Here is a 22,500-nt window from a genome sequence, read left to right as displayed (position 1 = left end):
CACACTACATGCAAAATGCCCATCCCTTGCAAAATGAAACACTGCATTAAAAATATCACAAACCCATCTCAAAAGCAATTTGCGAACACCATTGCCCCTTAGATTTTTGTGTGTTACACAGAGAATTGTGTGTTGGAAAAAGTGTTTTATGAAATTGAAAATTGATTCAAAGGCTGAGAATTAGTGTATGGTTTTCAGATTTGGTGTGTGCTTCTGCTATTTGAGTGTCAGCTTTCAGAAACTGTGTGACAAGGAAAGAGTTTGTGTGTAAGCAGTTGAGAAAAAAAAATATGGGAACAAGTACTGCATCTTGCTATGACACTATGGTAAAAAGCATTTTTTCTACTAAACTGAAGCCTTTTTTCAATCACGCATTTAAATTTAAACATTTAAACAGCACGGCCATTGGCCATTGAGTTTCCTGAGGTCACGTCCGGCCTGGTCAATCATTCCAGAGTACTCCTGTAACTTTGGCACGCAGGGGTCGAGAGCTAACAGGTGAACTAATGCCACTTAAAGGCATAGAGGTGTCTCATAGATGGGGCTCTAGCTTCTGAAATTGTGTTTAAGACTCGCTCTGGGAGACTCGAAGGCTCCCATCATGTGGCTAGAGGTGCAGGGCCCATAGGTCAGACCGAGGAAGTCAAATGGTACCATTCGCTTGAGAGAGAGATCCCACCTCAGCAGAACAGGCCAAGGGGCCATTACCAACAGCTGAGTTAGCTCTGAGAGCCACAGCTGGTTCATCCATAGGGGGGCCACCAGGAGAACCTTGTGTTTTTGTTCCCTTACTTGCCTTATTACCTGTGGGATCAGGGTAACTTGGGGTAAAGCATAAAGGAGGAAGTAGACCAATCGTGGGCCAAGATGTCCCTGGACACCTCGGCCTCACCAAATATCTCCCAGATCCTCTGAACCATCTGCGGATGGAGCATCCACTTCTCTGAGAGGACATTGCTCCTTGATAACATGTTCGCTCTCGGTGAGCACAGGTTGAGTTAAAACCCATTCCAGGAGGTGCTCTACAAGAGTGAAGAGAGGCTCCCCGGCTATTTATGTTGGACACCACCGACATGTTGTCCGATCGGATTAGCATGTGGTGCCCCTTTAGGACTGGTAAGAAGAACTGACAGGCTTAACATACAGCAGTATTTCCAGGCAGTTGATGTGGAAGCCTTTTTACACCTTCGACCAGTGGCCAATAGTCAGTATGGCTTTGCAAACTGTCCCCCATATCTGAGCTGGAGGCGTCTGTAATGACTGTCCTTCTGCAAACCATCCCCATGACCACACCCTGTTCCATCCAGCGGGCGTTCTTCCAAGAAGCAACCTCTGAAACGAAGAGGTTGAGTGGTACCTATCTCATCGCCAGTCTCTGTATGGCCACACCCCATTCTGGAGTAACTACATTGTGTAGTTACATTGTGTAGTTACTCTTCTCTGAACACCATCAGTGTTCAGAGAAGCACGACCTGCAGTAACGGCGTGGCATTTGCAACAACACCAGGCTCTTTTAGTGTCACTGGATGGCAGCAGGGGAAAAGGACCGCTGCATCATTGAAGCAAAGGCTTGTCAACAGCGAGTGGCTTCGGATCAGTGTAGAATCGTAGTCGTCACTAAAGGAAAAGAAATCGGAGAATCCTGTGTTGAACACCCACTTATATAGCCACATGCCTCACCCAGTCTGGGCGGGCTTTGGCAGTCTTTGGTGAGCTTCGTCAACAGCTCCGCTGCAGAGCCATTGGTTCATTTTTTATATACTTTACCATCCAATGGCCATGCAGTTTCATGGTGTGATTGAAAAAAGGCTTCAGTTCAGGAGAAAATTGTTTTTTTCCCATAGCGTCTTAGCGAGATGAAGTATGAGTGTATTATTAAAAGGGAACTGTAATATTATGGCAAAGGTGTTTGCAAACACCCACCAAAAATACTTATGAGATGTGTTTGTGATAGTTTTTGTCATTTGGCAAGAGATGTGAGGTATTTTGCAGTTTGTGTGTGCAATTCTTACATTTGTGTGAAAAATGTTGAAAATGTGTGTAAGTAGCTGAAAAAAACTGTAATGGGCAGACACTGCGAGCAGGAATCAGGAACCAAAGACGCGTTCCTGGACGATTCTCAGTGTGTTTGACAGCCAGATCTTGATAAGGACACAAGCGTTGAGCTGATGGTGTTGTGAATGCGGATGTGAGCCAAGCGTCTCACTATCGTCTCGATTACAGACACAGCATGTGCAGGGCCCCGGGGCCTTTGTGACGTGGCCAGCCAATCAAAACAAGCCCAGCTGCAGCCAATGAAGCACCAACACAAAGATTGTGTCATCCGCTCGAGTCACTATATCTATTCACTTTGTCCTTAAAATATTAAACACATTTACTTGTGAAGATTCAGAGATTTTCAAATTAACATTATGACAGTTCTTCATTACACAGCAGATGAGTGGAAAAAGACGTGACAATAATCACAGAAATATCTCGCAGCAGAACGTTGTACTGGAAAACAAAAACATTTTCTGCAGTGTGACTGTAATATACAGTATATCTGGAGGAAATTATGAATGGTCTGAGTTCATCTTAACTATTATGATGATAGTATATCTCACCTCTGATGATGGACAGTTTGGAGGTCACAGCGATTTCACCTTCAGTGTTTTTGGCGACACATTCGTAAACGTTTTCGTCCCGCGGCGCTCTGAGTGGCTGGATACGCAGCACTGCTCCCGCCCCTTCATCAAACTCTACGGTCTGGACCAATGACAGAGCAGCATGAGCACACATCCACCAATCACAGGAGATCACAGTTATCAGATCAGCAAAGAGGAAGCTGAATTATGTTCAGTTGTGAAATAATAACTCATTTATGACCAACACATTTAAATCAATTACATTTCCGTGACTTTCATCCAACTGAATAACTGATCTGATCAAATATGGAGACCTTTAAGAGTTTAAAAGGGTAATTTTGCAGTTTTTACAGTCTAATAAGTTCATTTGAGATCACAGAACACACCTAAACACACTCATCCATTTGGGATTTAAACACATTACAGTACACACACACACACACACAGGAAATGACATCAGCAGCCAGTATGAGCTCTGAATTCATGTTCACCAAATAAACAGTTCAACATTTAGGTAGAACAGCTGAACAAAACTCATTTATACTTCTGTCAGCTTATTTTACGTGTGACTGACACTGACTTCAGGCAAAGCAGGATTCTTTTCTGTCCCTAACAGAGGTCACATGCTTTAGGAACTCCATTCCCCGCAGAGACACACTCTTTCTTCTGCTGCTTTAGCAACTGTACAGGAATAAAGGCTTCTGCTCTGCTCATTAGCATCTCATTTGCATATTCATGAGAACAGATTAGTTCAAATCCCCTCCTGTTTGGTCACAAAAGTACAGAATAAAGACTCTCCATCGCCAGCTGTGAGGACGCAGGTGCAAACACACACACACACACACACACACACACACACACACACACACACACACAGAAACAGACACACACAATCTCACACACACACTTTTTTTTTGTGCAGTTTTAGATATTAATTCAAATATTATTTAGAATGTTTAATAATCAGTTTCCGCATGGGGACCATTGACTGCTCCACAGAATTTATTGCAGTTGTATTTGTTGTATTTTTTATCATCTGAGAAATGCTTTGACTTCTATTCCAAAGTGAGTTTTATGTAATCCAATTAATGTCAAGCACATGAAACAGGGTCAGATTGCACACATTTGTACTGGTGCTAAATGTGATGAACGAGACTTTATTTATCAAGCACTTTAAATGAACTCGTTTAGGCTTGGCATTTATAATAAATATTGTTTACAATGAATGCACCTATAATTTATGTTTCTTTTATATTGAAATCATTCATGCTGTTCTGAGTAGAGTTATATTTAACTGTGGGGTGACAGCATGTCACAGTGTTTATAATTTACTGGTATTTTCCAGTATAATAATAAAATGCCATTATTACACCTATGAGACTTATCTGTGTTATCTTTCTCTCAACAATGCATTTGAGTAACATTCAGATGTGACTGATATTCTGGAAAACACGCTGATATATTTTTTCATTCATTCATTTATTCCTTTTATTTCTGCTTCTGACGGCCTGATTCAGTCGATATCTTGTCTCAGAGTGATCTGATTCTCTGCTGCTGTGTGTTTCTCACCTCGATCCTCTGTGAATTCACTTTCTTGCCCTTTTTGTTCCAGAACACCTGAGGCTTGGGGTCGCCTGCGGCCTGACACACGAACGACACGACTCCGCCGGACACACCGATCTGATCCGTGGGAATCTTAGTGAACCTCGGAGCCACTGCAACAGAAACACAAGCACCTCACTGACATCAGGATCATCAATTAATGATCATTTCCAGCCTTCAGAGAGCTGCTGCTCACTCGTACCGGCCTCAGAAACACACCTGTTCAACACAGACACAGCAGCTCCACATGAACAGATGACATTTCAACACTTCTGTCAAATGACCTGGATCGTGAAAAGTGCAATACAAATAAACATGACTTGACTTTTTTACATTTGAATCCACATATTTCAGCACTGAATGAATCAAGTTGATCAAGTCACCTTCATTTGAACAGAAACGCTGATTGTGTCAAAGCAGCTTCACAAACAGCAGAAGCAATCATGAAACTCAACTCAAGCTGATGTCAGGCCTTTCTCTTACAGCACAAGTGCACAGTCAACATTTTTAAATACTCTGCATGAATTTCTGTTTATGTTTCACCAATATCTAGGGGTGCACAATAAATATCACCAATAATTAATGCGCATCTTGTCATTTAAGTCGGTTCTCTAATCAGCAGTAAATTGCTTCACCTGCGTGAAAGAGCAGAGTTTACTACACAGAGCTTTTAACTGACAATCTGTGCAATTCCACGGTCATTATCAGCAGCTCTGTGTAGTCACTGCTGCTCTATGTGTACTATAAAAAGATCCTTGATCTTTGATGTTAGTCTAAAAACAGCTTACATTGAACTTTATTCATATCCATAATGTAATAGTGTGGATAAACACCTGTTTAGCCCCATCCACTAATTATACATCACCAGCTGTTTAACCCCGCCCACCAGTTCTGCAACATTGCCTGTTTAGCCCCGCCCACCAGTTATACATCACCGCCTGTTTGGCCCCGCCCACCAGTTCTGCATCACCACTTGTTTAGCCCCGCCCACCAATTATACATCACCGCCTGTTTAGCCCCTCCCACCAGTTCTGCATCACCACCTGTTTAGCCCCGCCCACCAGTTCCACATCACCGCCTGTTTAGCCCTGTCCACTGATTCACATGTAGTGTTTAGGAGAGAGGCAAACACAAGACTATGCAGAAACCAAACGATAAAGATGCTCTGAAGACAACAAGGTGCTATTCAGTGTCAAGCTTTTTTGCCCTAAATCACATTATATCAGTTTGATATCAGTAAGAGCTTATAGAGGCAGTGAATGCAGGAACATCTGTCACCAAAAACACCAGCCTGATTCCAACAGGCCACTAAATACTGGACTGTGAACACAAGACGATCAGATTCTGCAGTACAGCACACACACACACACACACACACACACACACACACACACACACTGGCTGGCCGTAGTCATAGATACGGCACCCAGAGCGCAGGATCATCGCAGCGGTGTTCTGTTGCCATAGCGGCGAGTTACAGCTGATCCTGTGACATTCATCTATAAACCCTCCCCCCATCTGCAGGTGACACACACACACACACACACACACAAGATGACACAAGTGTGTGATATTTTATGAATGTGTTGTTTTATTTCCACTTGTTTAACAGTTTAATAAAAGCAGATTTCACTACTTATTATTGCTCGTCTGCTGTACATCATGATTTGTAAGTGTATAGAGAGCTGAGGTGAGGAGAGCTGCCACTGAAGCACAACAAACAGAAAATAAACAGAACGAGCTGCTGTGTGGCGTTTCCTCTGAGCGTCTCCTGCTCCACTGACAGCCCTCACTCACACACACACACACACTCACACACACACACACACACACACACTGGAATCTTCCAGATACACAACTGCACCCTTCAGAATCATACACACATAGAGACAGAACCTGCATCCCTGCAAACATCACCATGACGACTGCCATGGGAGGAAATAACATCATCACTATGGGGTCATGTGACACTGTGAGAACAAGATCACAGTGAATCAGAGACTGTGATCATTACTTACACGGGTTTCAGGTGACGCCACCAAGCAAACCAAGTCTGAATTATTGTAATGAAATAATAAATGCAAGTAATCATTGGAATGCAATTAAAAATGCAATTAATTAATACAGTTAAGTCATATGTGGATTAATGCAATCATTATAACTATACTAAATGCTGATTCAAGGTTAAACATTTTAATGAATCTTTGGTGACATCACATGAAATGGCCTCTTCAGTCACACTGATCACATCATCACATCACAGATGCGCTTCCTTTCTTTATCAGGGTTGTTATTGTTAAAGAGAGAGAAGTCACTTTCATTCCAGTGTCCAGCAGACAGCAATCTTTCTGTTTTAATAATTAATTGCAGTAAAACAGCATCAGCCTCTGCTTAGTTTCCATGACGACATCCCATCACAAAGGACATGCATTGTTACCATACCAACAACAGTGCGTTTCATGGAGACCTACACAAAGAGTCGCAGGACTTCTGCAGGAAGATGAAGAAGAGGAGCAGCGAGGAGCGGAGAGGACCTCTGCCCCAGAGAGCCATGACCCTTGACCCGACGACTGACGTCCAGACGCACTGCAGACAGAGAGCAGAGAGCTCAGCAGCAGAAACACACCATACACACAGACACACACACTCACTCACACACTGACTGACTCAGACACACACACACACACACACACACTGACTCAGACACACACACACACACACACACACACACACACACACACACACACACACACACACACACACACACACACTGACTCAGACACACACACACACACACACGCTCACAAACACACACAAACTCACTCAGACACTCACAAACACACACACACACACACACTCAGAAACACACATTTTATTTCTACTTTCTCACAACTATTGTATCAATAATTACAATTAACAGTGCTTTATCTTGTCAGTTTGAATTTTATTTTTCACTAAATGCCTCATTCAGCCAAAAAAACTTTAATCAGTTGCACAATTAATTTATAAATTTTCTCGATAGCCATATATAATCTTATGAGACATTTAATCTGTTAATCTGATCTATGCAGTCTTTGTTTGTAAAGGAACAATCGTTCAATCAAGCCAATATGTTCAAAATATGGTTAACTGTAGTAGACGACAAACAAACACAAACAAACAAACATCACAACACAACAAATAACCAACAATAATGACAAAACAACCTCATCATTTATTCATGATGCAATGCATGCTGGGAAATCACATACCCTCAGACTGTGTTTGACTCGTTGGGATGGTATTTGAGAGAATATGGGAAAAAATAGATTTAAAGGTTTGTAAGATGGAAAATACGTAGTTGTATTGTTTTTGTAGTTTCGCTACAAATGACTTACTTTATACCCTGCACTTCTGTAACAGAGGAAAATGTGCAGAACATCTGACAAATAATACACTAGAAATAATCTTATGATTCGAAGACATCACATAAAAATATAATGTGGTCAAAATGAGCTGCAAAATGACATATGGCACAAGACTGAACTTGATGAAGCCATGTTCATCATCATCATCATCGCTGCAAGTTTTTCTGAGGTAGTTTTGATCTCGTGCAGACATGGCTCTTTACACTGATTATATGACAGGTGTTTAATACAGTCAATGCTTTTCTGGTCTGGACTCTGATGAGAACAAACATGCTCTCAAACAGACGAGAGTAAAGTGCTGCTGCACAGACGTCATCTCAACACCATCACTTCGCTCTCGCAGAGATGGATTTTTTACAAGAGAGCCCATTAATTATTGAAAAGCTTCCCAGGCATTGTGTGTTTTACCCTCGGATGTTAAGTGCAGTTTGGACCGTCATCTTCCAGGAGGATTCAGCACAGGCCTGCAAAACCTCCACAGCCAGGAGGCAATATTTACTCAGAAAAATCAAATTATTCAAATGTTTCCCATCTAGAGCTTTGTGTGATCCGATATCAATCGCTCCACGTTACGTCCCTGGTCTGCTTTTCACACTCAGACAATAACAGCAGAACAAATGAGCGCCAGAGCTAATCTCATTTATGACTAGCAGTAACATGTGAGATGCTAAAAAAAAACAGCACAGAATTCAAAGGTGAGTTGAGGAGCGGGTTTGGCCTCATCATCAGAGCACCGAGTGAAACAGTCTCGATACTCTCCTCGAGTGGGTTATCGGTCCGCCCGCTGCGTCTGCGCTAAAGCTGCATCTGATTGCAGCGTGTCGACCGTCCAGACATTCACTGAGGTCACAACCCGCTTACGTGCCACCAGATGTTGAGTGGCTCCACAAATACAGTTCAACACGGGATCATCAAACAGCAGCTAAAGACCCGCACGAGCATATGCTCGCAGAACAAGCTGCACTTTAACTGTGCGACGCGCCATTAGATCCAAACTGAATGTCATTGCATGCCTTCCAGCTGATGTGGCAGATCTCAGAGGGGCCGCTAAACCCATGCTAATGGGCAGCTAACATGCAGATGGCATCGGCGCTGTCAGGTCATCAAAGTTAAAGTGCAAAACAAACACGCTTCTCAAAAATGTGTTTATTTCCTTCGCTCGAGGAAACGACTGAGGAGGAGTTGGGATTTGCTGTCAGGCCTGTCAGAGTTCAATCAAGACACCTTCACAGATCCACGACACACTCGAGAAGAGACGACACGTCCAAAAATAGAGGAACTGGAGGCATGTGATTATCCAGCACACACACACACACACACAGATGACAGATACTCACCACACTCTTTCTTTTTTTTTTAGATGTGTTTGAGCTTCATGTCCTGGTTTTCATAATCCTCAGCGGTCTGATCCGGTATTCCTACAATCAGACACGACATGGCAGATTTAAATGAACAAATATTATATAACATACAGGAAAGATTGTCTAATAAAGCAGTGAGCCGGGAGAGGCAGAGCCATATGCTGGTTTTAGCAAGAGAAGGAGTCGCTCTCAGATGCAGACTCTGCTGACTGATTTCTGAAGAGTCGAACACTGTGAGGCTTTCTCAATGTCGCAAACATGATGGTGATCTGATTTTCTAGAACATTTTTACAAACACAATCTGATTTTCACAAACATGATCTGATTTCTACAAAAACAATCAGAATTTTTACAAACACAACATGATTTTCACAAACATTTTCAAAAATGTAATCTGAATTTCACAAACGTGATCTGATTTTCTCAAACAAGATGTGATTTTCACAAAAACAAAGTGATTTTTACAAACTGCATTTTTCCATCTCAAAAATATATCTAAATTACAGCCTATGCTCTCAATGTCAAATGCAGAAATGTTAATCCATGCGTTTATGACTTCAAGGTTAGATTATTGTAATGCTTTATTGGGTGGTTGTTCTGCACGCTTAGTAAACAAACTACAGCTAGTCCAAAATGCAGCAGCAAGAGTTCTTACTAGAACCAGGAAGTATGACCATATTAGCCCGGTCCTGTCCACACTGCACTGGCTCCCTATCAAACATTGTATAGATTTTAAAATATTGCTTATTACTTATAAAGCCCTGAATGGTTTAGCACCTCAGTATTTGAATGAGCTCCTTTTACATTATACTCCTCTACGTCCGCTACATTCTCAAAACTCAGGCAATTTGATAATACCTAGAATATCAAAATCAACTGCGGGTGGCAGATCCTTTTCCTATTTGGCGCCTAAACTCTGGAATAACCTACCTAACATTGTTCGGGAGGCAGACACACTCTTGAAGTTTAACTCTAGATTAAAGACCCATCTCTTTAACCTGACTTACACATAACATACTAATAAGCTTTTAATATCTAAATCTGGGACTTTTAGGCTGCATTAATTAGGTAAACCGGAACGGGAACACTTCCCATAACACCCAATGTACTTGCTACATCATTAGAAGAATGGCATCTGGAGTTTTGGTTCCTTGCCTCTGGATTGCTTAGTTGGGGTCTATATATAGATAAAATATAGAGCTGAGTATCATCAGCATAACAGTGAAAGCTAACACCATGTTTCCTGTTGATATCTCTATAAAGCGTGAAGAGTAGTGGCCCTAGTACTGAGCCTTGAGGTACTCCATACTGCACTTGTGATTGATATGATACATCTTCATTCACTGCTACGAATTGATGGGGGTCATATAAGTACAATTTAAAACATGCTAATGCACTTCCATTAATGCCATCAAAGTGTTCAAGTCTATGCAAAAGAATGTTGTGATCAATTGTGTCGAACGCAGCAGATATAGAGAGATACACCCACGATCAGATGATAAGAGCAGGTCATTTGTAACTCTAAGGAGAGCAGTCTCAGTACTATGATACGGTCTAAATCCTGACTGGAAATCCCCACATATACCATTTTTCTCTAAGAAGGAATATAATTGTGAGGATACTACCTTTTCTAGTATCTTGGACAGAAAAGGGAGACTCAAGATTGGTCTATAATTAACTAGTTCTTTGGGGTCAAGTTGTGTTTTTTTTTTTATGAGAGGCTTAATAACATCCAGTTTGAAGGTTTTGGGGACATATCATAATGACAAAGAGGAATTAATGATAGTCAGAAGAGGATCTATGACTTCTGGAAGCACCTCTTTTAGGAGCTTAGATGGTATAGGGTCTAACATACATGTTGTTGGTTTAGATCAGTGGTTCCTAACCTTTTTCAGCTCGCAGCCCACACAACCACACACATATGTTTGCGCAGCCCAATTCAAAAAAATTAACTGACCCCGCTATTGTTGGAAGTACTCAAAAGCTAGATTGTTAACTGTATTTATTGAATGAACTAGGGCTGTGCGATATGAAAAAAAAAAAAAAAAAAACTTTCGCAATTTCTTTGATCAATTTTGCCACTGTGACACACACCGATATGCTTTACAGTCATAAATGCATTCAGGATTAATTTGAAACATATTTCCAAAAGAAAACCAATTAGAGCTTTATCAAAAAATTGTAACGTCTCTAGAACAGACAGAAGTCAAAATTATAAATATAGAAAAAATGTATAGACTTATGGCAAAAAAAAAAAAAAAAAAAAAAACCTGTGTCCAGGGACTTTTTTTCCCCCTTTTTTGCCATGCATTGTTCATAGAGCTAATTAATTGTAGCAGTGCCTCAGGTGTTTGCAGTGTGTATACGGTATGTGTATGCGGTCAGCAGCGAGAGCGCATAAATATAACGCGAAAGCACATTAAAATAATGCACGAGCGTGAATCTCTCTGTTCGCAGCAGATTTCCTTTGCTCTGTCACAAAACCAGACGTGTTTGCTCAGATACATACTGCTCTATTTTTACACTTTTTACACATAATTTCAACACTATCAACATCAATTCCATGTGACAGTATTAAATCTAGAGTATGATTTCAAAAATGAGTAGGTCCTGAAACATGTTGTCTAACACCAATAGAGTTCAGAATGTCTATAAATGCTGATCCCAATGCATCTTTTTCATTATCAACATGGATATTAAAATCACCAACTATTAAAACTTTATCTGCAGCCAGAACTAACTCAGATGTAAAATCACCAAACTCTTTAATAAAGTCTGTATGGTGCCCTGGTGGCCTGTATACAGTAGCCAGTACAAACATAACAGGGGATTTTATCATTATCATTAACATTTGTTTCTCTGGATAATGTAATATGTAGCACCATTACTTCAAACGAGTTATACTTGAAGCCTGCCCTCTGAGAAATCCTGAAAACGTTGTTATAAATTGAAGCAACTCCTCCCCCTTTGCCTTTTAGACGCGGCTCGTGTTTATAACAGTAATCTTGGGGGGTGGACTCATTTAAAATAATGTAATCATCAGGTTTTAGCCAAGTTTCTGTCAAACAGAGCACATCTATATTATGATCAGTTATCATATTATTTACAACAAGTGTTTTCGTAGGGATCTGATATTCAATAAGCCAAGCTTTATCATTTGTTTATCCATATTGCATGTCTTTTGTTTGTTGAACCTCAATTCAATTGTTAATCTTAACTTGGTTTGGACGTTTTTTGTACACAGTCTCTATAGTGTGATATCTAGGTGAAAGAGTCTCTATGTGCTGAGAATTAACTGACCTCTGTGACGGGAGGCAGCTAGCAGACGGTCGGTTTAGCCAGTGTGTCTGCTTCCTGACCTGGGAATATGGTTTCCATGGCAACCATCCAAACAGCCAGCAGATGTGATTGTTGTCATGTGACCGTGAGGTCAAACGAAGGCTCAATGATGCCATTCATTACCTGAAGCATTACAATTTAAACTGCATGCAAAAAATCAAAAGAAAAACAAAATATTTTAACATTTGCATAAAAAAGATGAAGCCTATTTTGGGGAAATATCTTTGTAATGACATAGTTTTCTTGACAATTAAACACTTTACTTTAGCTTTTAAAAATGCTGTGATAAATGATGTTGAAATGATGTATGTTTAAGTTATGATGCTGATTAATTACGACAATCATTGGATTGTGGCTATGGACATTACTATTGAGAATAATGAGAACAACAAACAAACCAAAGAGTATATAAAAGTCAAAGTCCAGAAGCACTGCTGCAGGTCAGCGCTGAGGCTCAAGCAGGTAAAGAGATCTGTGTAACATAAGAGTCAAATACTTCATATATTGCACATCTCAATGCAGAAACTGCTCAAAAAACAAGATTATCATTTTAACTTGTCTAGAAAATCAATCTTGATTTAAGAATTTTTAGATATTTTGGCTGGAAACGAAACAAAAAATCTAAGAGAGAAAAGCTTTTTTTTTTTTTTTTTTTTTTTGCAGAGTAAATGAAATAAAACATATAGCAATGCCTATTTGTAATTCTCCAGTGAATTAATCCCTTGTGCTTCTTGGCATTTGATTATTTTCTCTGATGTGGGTCAAGCAGAATCTCGAGGGTTCGCCGTGGTTTGATTAGTTAGTATAAACCAGCTCTGAACACTGTTTCGGTGGGTAGTTGAGTGAGCTGAAGTGGTTGAGTGGGGTTAGGATTAGTGTGCACTGATTGGCCGTCGTAGAGCGCGGGAACTAGCCTCCAGCTGCCGCGGGTCAGGAGGACATCTGCGGAGCCACAGGCCACGGGTCAACAGACAGACAAATGACGGACGTTTGGTTAGCGCAGGCCGCAAGCCGCTTACGGAGGGTGGTGGAAGCAGATTGTGCGGCTGATCGATGTTAAATGAAGCTTGCGCCAGTGCAGATGTGTGTGAAAATGATACTAATGCTCAACAGCTGAAACACTCCAGTTTCTGTACAAACAAGCTGCAGCCACGACCCCGAAGCGCAGCGTCTGTCGAGATTCAGAGTACAGCTGCATCAGCGCTCATATTCACTGGGAAGTCAAGCCAAAGCTGTATAAACACATGTAACGGGCATACAGAGTGCAAATATGACTTCAGGTTACAATGTAGTCTGTAATTGTAAATGCACACGTCAATGTCAAAAAAACAAAAAACAAATTTGCATCTGACTGGATTTACAAAACAGTGCAGTCAGTCAGGGGGTTCAAACACACAAGTGTCTGAGTCTTAATATATGAACACATGAACTTCTTCTCCAGAGCTGCTCTGAGAGTCCCTTCACCAGAACCGTTGGACACACACCGAGATCTTCTGTTGTACATTAACTGTTAAATTGCCATGTGCCCTGGAGCACAAAACCAGTCATAAAGGTATTTTTTTTTTCTTTTTTAAGCTTTATTAAAACACTTACCTTAAGTAAGTAACACTCTTTTTTCAGTACATTGAGTATATACGAAGAGTTCATTTGCAAAAACAGATCATGTTTTTCCTTGTGCATTCCAATTAATCTCAAACAAACTGCAGTTGGGTTATTTTAATTAGGTAAAAAAAAATACAGCTAACTTACACAGTAAAAGCATGATAACAATAAAAAAACATGATTTTTGAACATTAAAAAAATGTAGATGTGCGTTTTTGCTAATAAACTCTTAATATAGTGCACATAAATCAGCAATGGAGTATGTGTGAGCAGAAGACACCGCTCCAGTGTGAGGAGGAGGAAATTCTGTTTAACATAAGAGTCTTTGATCCTAAAGAACAAATGGAGAAACACGGCTGTTCTGACGCAGAGCTCAAACCCTGCAGGCTACAGCTGGAAACCGTCCAGAGATGAAATATAACTCACACAAGCAGAAAACCCAACCGTCCTTCATACAGACCATCAGACCGAGCGCTTTCCAGGACTGGAATCAGAGCGTGTTCTCTGGGACTCTTGGCGTGTTTACTGTGGACAGATGGTGCGGCGTCATGCTGCATCCGTGAAACACACATGGAAAACACACGAGACGGAGAGAGGAACGTAGGCAGGTGATGCGGATACAATTGGTGACAAAAAGCAGGTAAAATCCTTCTGAATGTCAGTACTGCGGTTTCTGTCCACCATACAAATTATGCTGATTATGGCCATAACTGATACAGCTGGCCAAACAAACCTGGATTCTGATTGGATAAACACCAGACACACAATCTGCATTAACGAGGTGTGAAGGGCTACATCTCGTCAGCTAATAATAATGACAATCAACTGATATTAAGACATTTTCAGATAAAAACACTAAAACAATGTTAGTTAAAAAAACCAAACAATTGTTGTGCTAATATATGGTGGACATTCCTAACACACTCAATATATATATATACTAGTGTTGTCAAGTGATTAATCGCATCCAAAAGAAACGTTTTTGTTTACATAATATATGTTTAATGTGCATATTTATTATGTATATATTAATAGACACACATACAGTATATATTTTGAAAATATTTACATTTATAATCATATAATTTATATCATATATATGTTTAATCTAGAAACATTATAATTTTTAATACATATACTTAAATTTATACATGCATGTATGTGCATTTATACAGTATATACATAATAAACGTATAGAGTACACACACATATATTATGTAAACAAAAACTTTTATTTTGAAAGTGATTAATTGCGATTAGTCATTTGACAGCACTAATATACAGGTAAACAGATATATACATTTTAGGATTTTGTAGCTAATCTAAAGCCCCTTTCACACTGCACGTCGGACCCGCAATATTCCCGTAACATTGCCTGGTCGCCTTCTGTGTGAAAGCAACCACGTCCCGGAATTGATTACCGAATCGAACCCGGGTCGGGGACATAGTAACATTGCGGTAATCGATCCGGAACGAGCGCTGTGTGAACAAAAGCCAGATCTAATTCGGTATCGAAGTGATGACGCGCGTTATCGCGCGACTCTTTTACCGGCTGTTTTGAAGGAAGATCAACATTCGCGACGAAAACATATGTGCAAACTGTAATGAAGCAGAGATCAGTTAGTTCCTCACTTTCCGCGCTGACGCCGAGATCGTTTGCTTGCTTCAGTTAAAGTATAACGTGCCAAGCTTTGTCGACTCGTACATTACACGTCACGCGCTGATGTCACGTGTCGTTACGGGATCTTCTAGGGTTGTGTGTGAAAGCACGCACATATACCGGGTCATCACTGGCAGTGTGAAAGTGCCAAATCTAGCGACCAGGGAACAATTACAGGAACACTTTACCCCTGTATTTGCCGGAATGGCAGTGTGAAAGGGGCTTAAGTGTGTTTTCAGACCTGTAGATTGTTGCTTTGTTCTGAAAAAGGGACTAAACTTGTTACAATGTTGCACTTTCTTACAAGGCAACACTGCACAGTGAACCATCTGTGTTTATGCAGGTCACATGTGAGTAAATCTCTCCTCTGATTGGTCAGAGTTCACTTGTTTACATTCCTCTGGGTCATTCATCGAGATGGATTGAGTAGTTCACTCCAGGCTTGTTATGTCTTTATAGCGGTCCTGACAAACACTTACTCCTGCTCTCAGTAACCGCTGACTAACCTCAACATTAACAACACTGAAATAAGAGCACATGCATTTAAACATGCATCTGACTGACACTCCCACTATAGCATATATATATATATATATATATATGTAGAATTATATTTCATTATATTTAATATTTTTACTAGTTTCTCCTTACAGGATGCATCTTGAAGCTGTCACTACCAACAAAGGCTTTTGTACAAAGGGTTAAATACATTTCATTAGTTCAATACTTTTTCCATGTCTCATTCCATTATGATACACAACTTCATTTCTGAACTTTTTTGTTTCGTTTTCTTTGTATGTATGGATTACTTGGGTTTTTACCGACATCATACATGATATATATTGGTTTTTGACTGCAGTTACACATATTCTCACTCACTAAATCAGACACTGACTTCCTGTTATGAATTATGATACCGCTTGGTTCTTTGGTCCGTTAGGTCGGACTGCTTTCTCACGACGAATCAACCACACCAAGAGCAAATCAACCCTAACGAACAACCAAGTCTAGTGTGATTCAGCCGAACGAAATGAGTCCGGTGTGAAGAGAACCGGACACCTTGCTCTTCTGGAGACTCCAGGACGGTTGCAGTTCTGGAAGTGTTTCCTGATGGTTCACACCTAATTCTTCTTGAATTCTTAATTCTGTTTCAGTTAATATGCATCTTTTCTTCTCCACCTGTCTTTCTGATCATTTCGCTGTCCAGTGTTCATGCCTTAACTTTGCAAATTCTAGTATTGCATTAATATTGCATCCATCTCATGGGCATCTAACATTTTTAGACTTTTCAGTCTGAGGTCAATCTTTTTTTGGCTCATTTTATCTATAAAGAAAACTTGCTTACTGTATGTGCACCTGACCTTCATGGACAATTATGTATCACTTATAAATGATTAAATACAAAATTAATTGTAGTTATTAAGATTGATGTTTGGTATTGGCGAAATCTTGTATAATAATTATATATATATATCTATCTTAGGATCACCTGATCTCTAAATACCAATATTGACATTAGCCATTGATAAACCCATTACAGTCAACCCTACACATGAATACACTCTAGATTACACGCTTTTGCTTGGATGTGAAGCTTCATAAAACAATATCCAAGATCTAACATGAGTGAATATTATCAGATTCAGACATCATATGACCAACAGCGTTATGTTGGATTATTGAGAGAGTGGTTTATCACAGCTGTGTGATCCAGATTCAGTGCTGGTGAGTTTAACCGTGGCTCCTGAAGCCCAGACTAAAGACCAAATGAAGCAAATCCCCTGCAGATCATGCTTCAAAGAACAACACCGGCTCAAACCTGAGGAGCGTGTGTGTCTCTGATTGCACAAGACTTCTTCAGTAAAACCAGCGAGCGACGACCTTGGGCAGAATCAGGGCCAGATGAGAAAGACTCAAGAGACTCGCGTCACAAACACCAGAAAACTGACGGCTGAAGCCTGAATGAGTGCAGGAGGTAATGAATAACGGAGGGTTTTACTCTGAACGGATCGGACACAGAGGACAGCTCTGCTAAATGAACAGTAAGATAATAACGGTCATAACACGCTTACAGACTCTCATCATCGACTCTGAACTAAAGCTCAATCAGCCTCTGAATCCTGATCCGCATCGCTTCAACACGCAGATTAATGCACACCTACACGTGTTCGGAAGTAAAGAAAGGGGTGAGGGAATGAGTCAATCCAGTGATATCAGACAGAGCATCAGCAGAAGGACGACCGCTCTGCAGCAGGAACAGACCTCACAAAGACCGGCTCTTCCTCTATAACCTGCTGTTAGGACACACGTCAGCTCCACCCGAGAGAATCCAAGCCGGTAAGAAACACTGCGTATATTCAGCGTCCGGCTGCTCAAATCTCTCTTTCACTCCTCGTCACACAGAGACAGAAAACACACTGATTAAAGCCAAAGAACAGATCCAATATCAAGTCACTCGTCTCAACATTAGATCACGGAGGAAGCTGTCTTCAGAGACCCTCCTCCATCTGAACCTCCACCATCTCAGGACACTACAGCATGCTTGTCTTCTTTTCTAGTATAAAGATCTAAACATTCTTGAATCAAGATGCATTTCCTTTACAAGATATTACGTCTTGAAAAAAAGACCAAAATGTTGTTAATTTTTGCTTAAAAAGAGGAAAAATATCTGGCAGTGGAGCAAGAAAAACAATCTTGTTTAGCCTTTTGAGACATCGGGATGCCTCTGTGATTCACAATTAAACATTAGAGTCATTTACTGCTGGATCAGATGCCAAAGCTTTCAGCGAACAAAACGCTGATTTTGAAGATGATGAAAATGAAGACATTTTGAGATCAACATATCGAAACCAGGATGAGCCAGAACAGAAGTGATGATGGTGATGAAAAACATGAAAAATGATGCCGCTCGAAACACCCTTCCAAGTTCCAACGGATAAATGAAATGTGTCTTATTTGATTACATTTTAATTGTTTTTAAAATATCTGGACAGTTTCATACAGTTGAGACAATTTAGAGACCTATCCATGTTAGATATACATGATTATGTAATAATGATTGTTAAAACATTTATGCACTCAGGCCTTAAAGGGATTGTTCTCCCAAAAAATGAGCATTCTGTCAACAAACAATTTTGGTTCAACACTTTTTGGTTACTAATGTTCTTCGGCATGTTATCTTTTATGTTCCACAGAAAACAGTCAGTGATAGAGGTCTGGAACAACATGAGAGTGAATAACTGATGACAGAATGGTCATTCTTGGCTGAACTATCACTTTAAAACAATGTGACACACACACACACACACACACACACACAGTTCAAATCCTGCTGAGCACAAAAGAGAAACACAGCTGGATCATTTTAATCAAAATACAAATTTTGTTGCATGTTGGTGGGCATTAAATTTCCATTTAAACAGAGCAAAGTGAACGGTCCTGCTCATGTCTCGTGGTTCTGTTGCTGCGTCACGCTTCTCCTGGCCGTCTCATTCATCTTGTGTTAATCAGAGGCCGGTAACGAGCTCGTCTGATCTCAGACTGACCTACAGGCTGACTGACATCCATCACAACACACACACACACACACACACACACACACACACACCTGCCAGCATCAGCACATCTGAACACGACACACTCCACTGACAGACTGCACTTTCTCAACCCAGCAAGCTCAAATCTGATTGGCTGGATTTTCTTTCTGTAGCAACTTCTGACAAACCAGCAGTATGAAGGTATTACCCTTAATGCATGTGTGTGTGTGTGTGTGTGTGTGTGTGTGTGAGAGAGAGAGTAAGAATGTGTGTGTGTTTGTATATTGTGCTCTGGCCAATTTGTCCAAATTGCTTCTGGATCATAATTCTCAGGGCAAGCAGCTATAAAGCGGATCTTTCTGTGCATCAATTTAAGCGTGTTAAAGTTCAGTGTTTGTGAGCGGTGCTCCATCGCAGTCATTTTAAATAAATCAGGTGCTTGGCTGCCACTGCGACCTACGGCAGATTCGCTCTCCTGGATTATTATTTTATCTTTAATAAATCATGCCGGCCGCCACCACACTTATATCTTTAGTTCTTACAAAATGAAACATTAAAAATACATCAGCGATGAACAAGGACAAATGTGACACGTCTTGAGGACATCACAGCAACCGAGACGAGGATCCAGCTAACAGGAATGAAATGAGAGCCATGTTAGTGTCCGTGTGGTTACCTGGTGTTAGTTAGTAGCTGGTAAACTATGAAAAGCTGAACTGCCATTAATGATGAGCAGCTTGACAGACTCAGAGAGCTCTGAACATCATCAAGTGTGATTCAGTGTTTCTAGATGAACAGTTCACCGCAAACATGACTCAAACTATTTCTGTTTTTAATATAATTTAAACTTACAATTAACATGTTAAAAACAAACATAAAACCCCACCTCATTAACTTATCTTCAAGAATCAGAATCTTCTAGAAACACAAAGTGAATCATGTTTAATGGATTTGGTATTTCAACACAGACTGTAAATAAAGCTGAATGGTAATTACAGCAGAAGCGCAGGAGTGAATCTCCAGTAAATCTCCCTGTGCTCCGCTCACATATCGCACATTACAGTAAGAACAGTGTTTTCTGAGCTCGTCGGGGATCAGGTTGTGCAGCGAGACAGACGCTCAAACACAGATGGAATTATAGGAGGAGTGAAATGCATAAATCACTCTTTAGACGGTCTGGACACCCTGAGGTTCCTTCTGTCGATGGACCAATCCTTGCAAAGATGCCAAATTTGGCTGATTATTATTATAATTATACTGTAATCTCTACAATAACCAGCTGTAATCACTGCACTGAAAAATATGATTTTCTTCTTGTTTTCTGTAACAAATATTGAAACATTCTTGAATCGCTGGAATGTCACACTATACTACTGGACAGATTACATAAGTGGTTGGGTCTTTCTGGTGTAGCTTTCAAATGATTTGAATCATATCTTTCAGAACACACTCAACTTGTCTATTCTTCAAACAGATGTCAGACTGTTCCATTGCGGCAGGGTGTCCCTCAGGGGTCGGTGTTGGGTCCCACTCGCTTTAGAATTTAAATGTATATATAAAATGCTTTTACTTGTTTTCTAGGAAATGTATCATGATAAAGTGAATTTATGCTTAAAACAAAAACAAATATCTGCCATTGGGTCAGAAAATTACACTTGTTTCCTTTTGAATTAAAGGCAGATATTTGTGCTTGTTTTAAGCATAAACTCACTTCATTCTGATTCCAGATTCTTTATTTTGCATCTCAAGTATCTTGATTTAGAATCTTTGATATTATCTAGATATTTGTTCTAGAAAACAAGTCAAAAATACTAAGAAAGAAGATAATTTTCTGCAGTGTGCATTAATAGCAGAGGAACGGTAGCTTTATTACTTCCATATGAACATTACTTTGACACAATCTTCTCTGACATCTAAAGCTGCTTTGAATCATTGTGTTTTGTGAACACCCAAAAGCCTGAGGTCTTTATCCCGAGGTCTCTCTGTGATTGCCGGACATTGAGTGACGAGTTATTGACCGCATGGATTGATGTCACCTGCTTTTGTGAATGAAGTCTGTAAATTTCAAGGCCAAAAGATCAATATTAAAGAGCAAATGAGGAACAGAACGATAGGACATCTGCTCTCAGCACATAAACCTTCATCTATTCACTGTTCCTCAGCTTCATAATGTGACCCAATCTGCTGAGGTCAGAGGTCAACACAGCGCATTTGCACACTGGTATACATTCATCAATCCATTCCAAACACAAACCGGATGTGCTGTCCCAAACAGATAATCTGCTGCGTGTGAACAGGAGGAATCACATGAGCAGAAATATCTGCCAATGGGGTCAGAAAACTCATCTTAATTCAAAGGCTTAACACGATTGGTTTTCTTGCTCCATTGGCACATCATTTTTGATCATTTTAAGCAAATAATTTTATAAGTAATTTTTTTAAAAAGGCAAGTAATTTTACCTGTAAAGTAAATGCATCTTGATACAAGGATGTCTAAATATTTGTACTAGAAAACAAGATAAAAACAGAGTAAGAAGATCATTTTTAGCAGTGTATAATGTCATTTAATGGAAAACTACAGGATTTTGAGCAGCGTTCCTTATCGTGCCTTTAACTTTATTCTTCTGAATCTTGCCTCAAGTGTTAAGATTCTTGTAATTATTCAACATTAATATATTAACAAAGAAATGCTTCCTTCTCAGTCATTGAAATGAAATGTCACTCATCAAACTGCCAGCACTAAAGAGGTTTTGGGGCAGCCAGTCAGATGTCAGGAGTGTCACGTGGCTCCACCTCCAAGTCTATCATGAACATTAACAGCCAAATGACTTGTTTAAATTTACTGTATATCACACTACAGTCTGTCTTTGCTTCAGTCTTTTGGGTAAAACGCTCTCAAGGTTACACATTAGCAGGATCCATGGGAAAGAGACAGCAGAAACAGTAAAAACAGCAAATAAGCAGATCGTCGCCATCAGCAGACATTTTGGCACATGGATGCTGAGCGAATCTACCTTGTATTCCCAAAAGCATTGGGAAGTGTTAGTCTGAAATAACACGAGTCGGCCATCTTCTCCACATCTCTGCCTCAATCTCTCGCTCCTGTCCGTCAAACTGCTCTGGACCAATCAGAGACAAGCGAATCAATGCTCGCGGGTCAGAAACACAATCACAAATAACGACACGCTACACTCGTCCTGAGCTCACAGAGAAACCACTGCGCTTTCAGTTCAAATCATGTGGAAAGTTGAATGCACTGATGCAGCTCAAAGCCTGCGGTGTATCTGCACTGCTCTGAGCAGTAAACAGAGCCGTGTTATTCAGAAGCGTCCTGACAGGTCTGTGTGAGGCTAACTCACCTGTCTGACC

At 40.3% G+C, this 22,500-nt stretch overlaps 1 pseudogene; it reads right to left on the bottom strand.

The window, feature by feature from the left end:
• Positions 1-22,500, bottom strand: part of LOC113045168 (receptor-type tyrosine-protein phosphatase S-like) — an 85,675-nt pseudogene that overhangs the window by 60,654 nt on the left and 2,521 nt on the right.

The sequence above is a fragment of the Carassius auratus genome, chromosome 27, assembly GCF_003368295.1.
Source record: "Carassius auratus strain Wakin chromosome 27, ASM336829v1, whole genome shotgun sequence".
NCBI lineage: Eukaryota > Metazoa > Chordata > Actinopteri > Cypriniformes > Cyprinidae > Carassius > Carassius auratus.
This window is presented reverse-complemented; position numbering and strand designations above follow the sequence as displayed.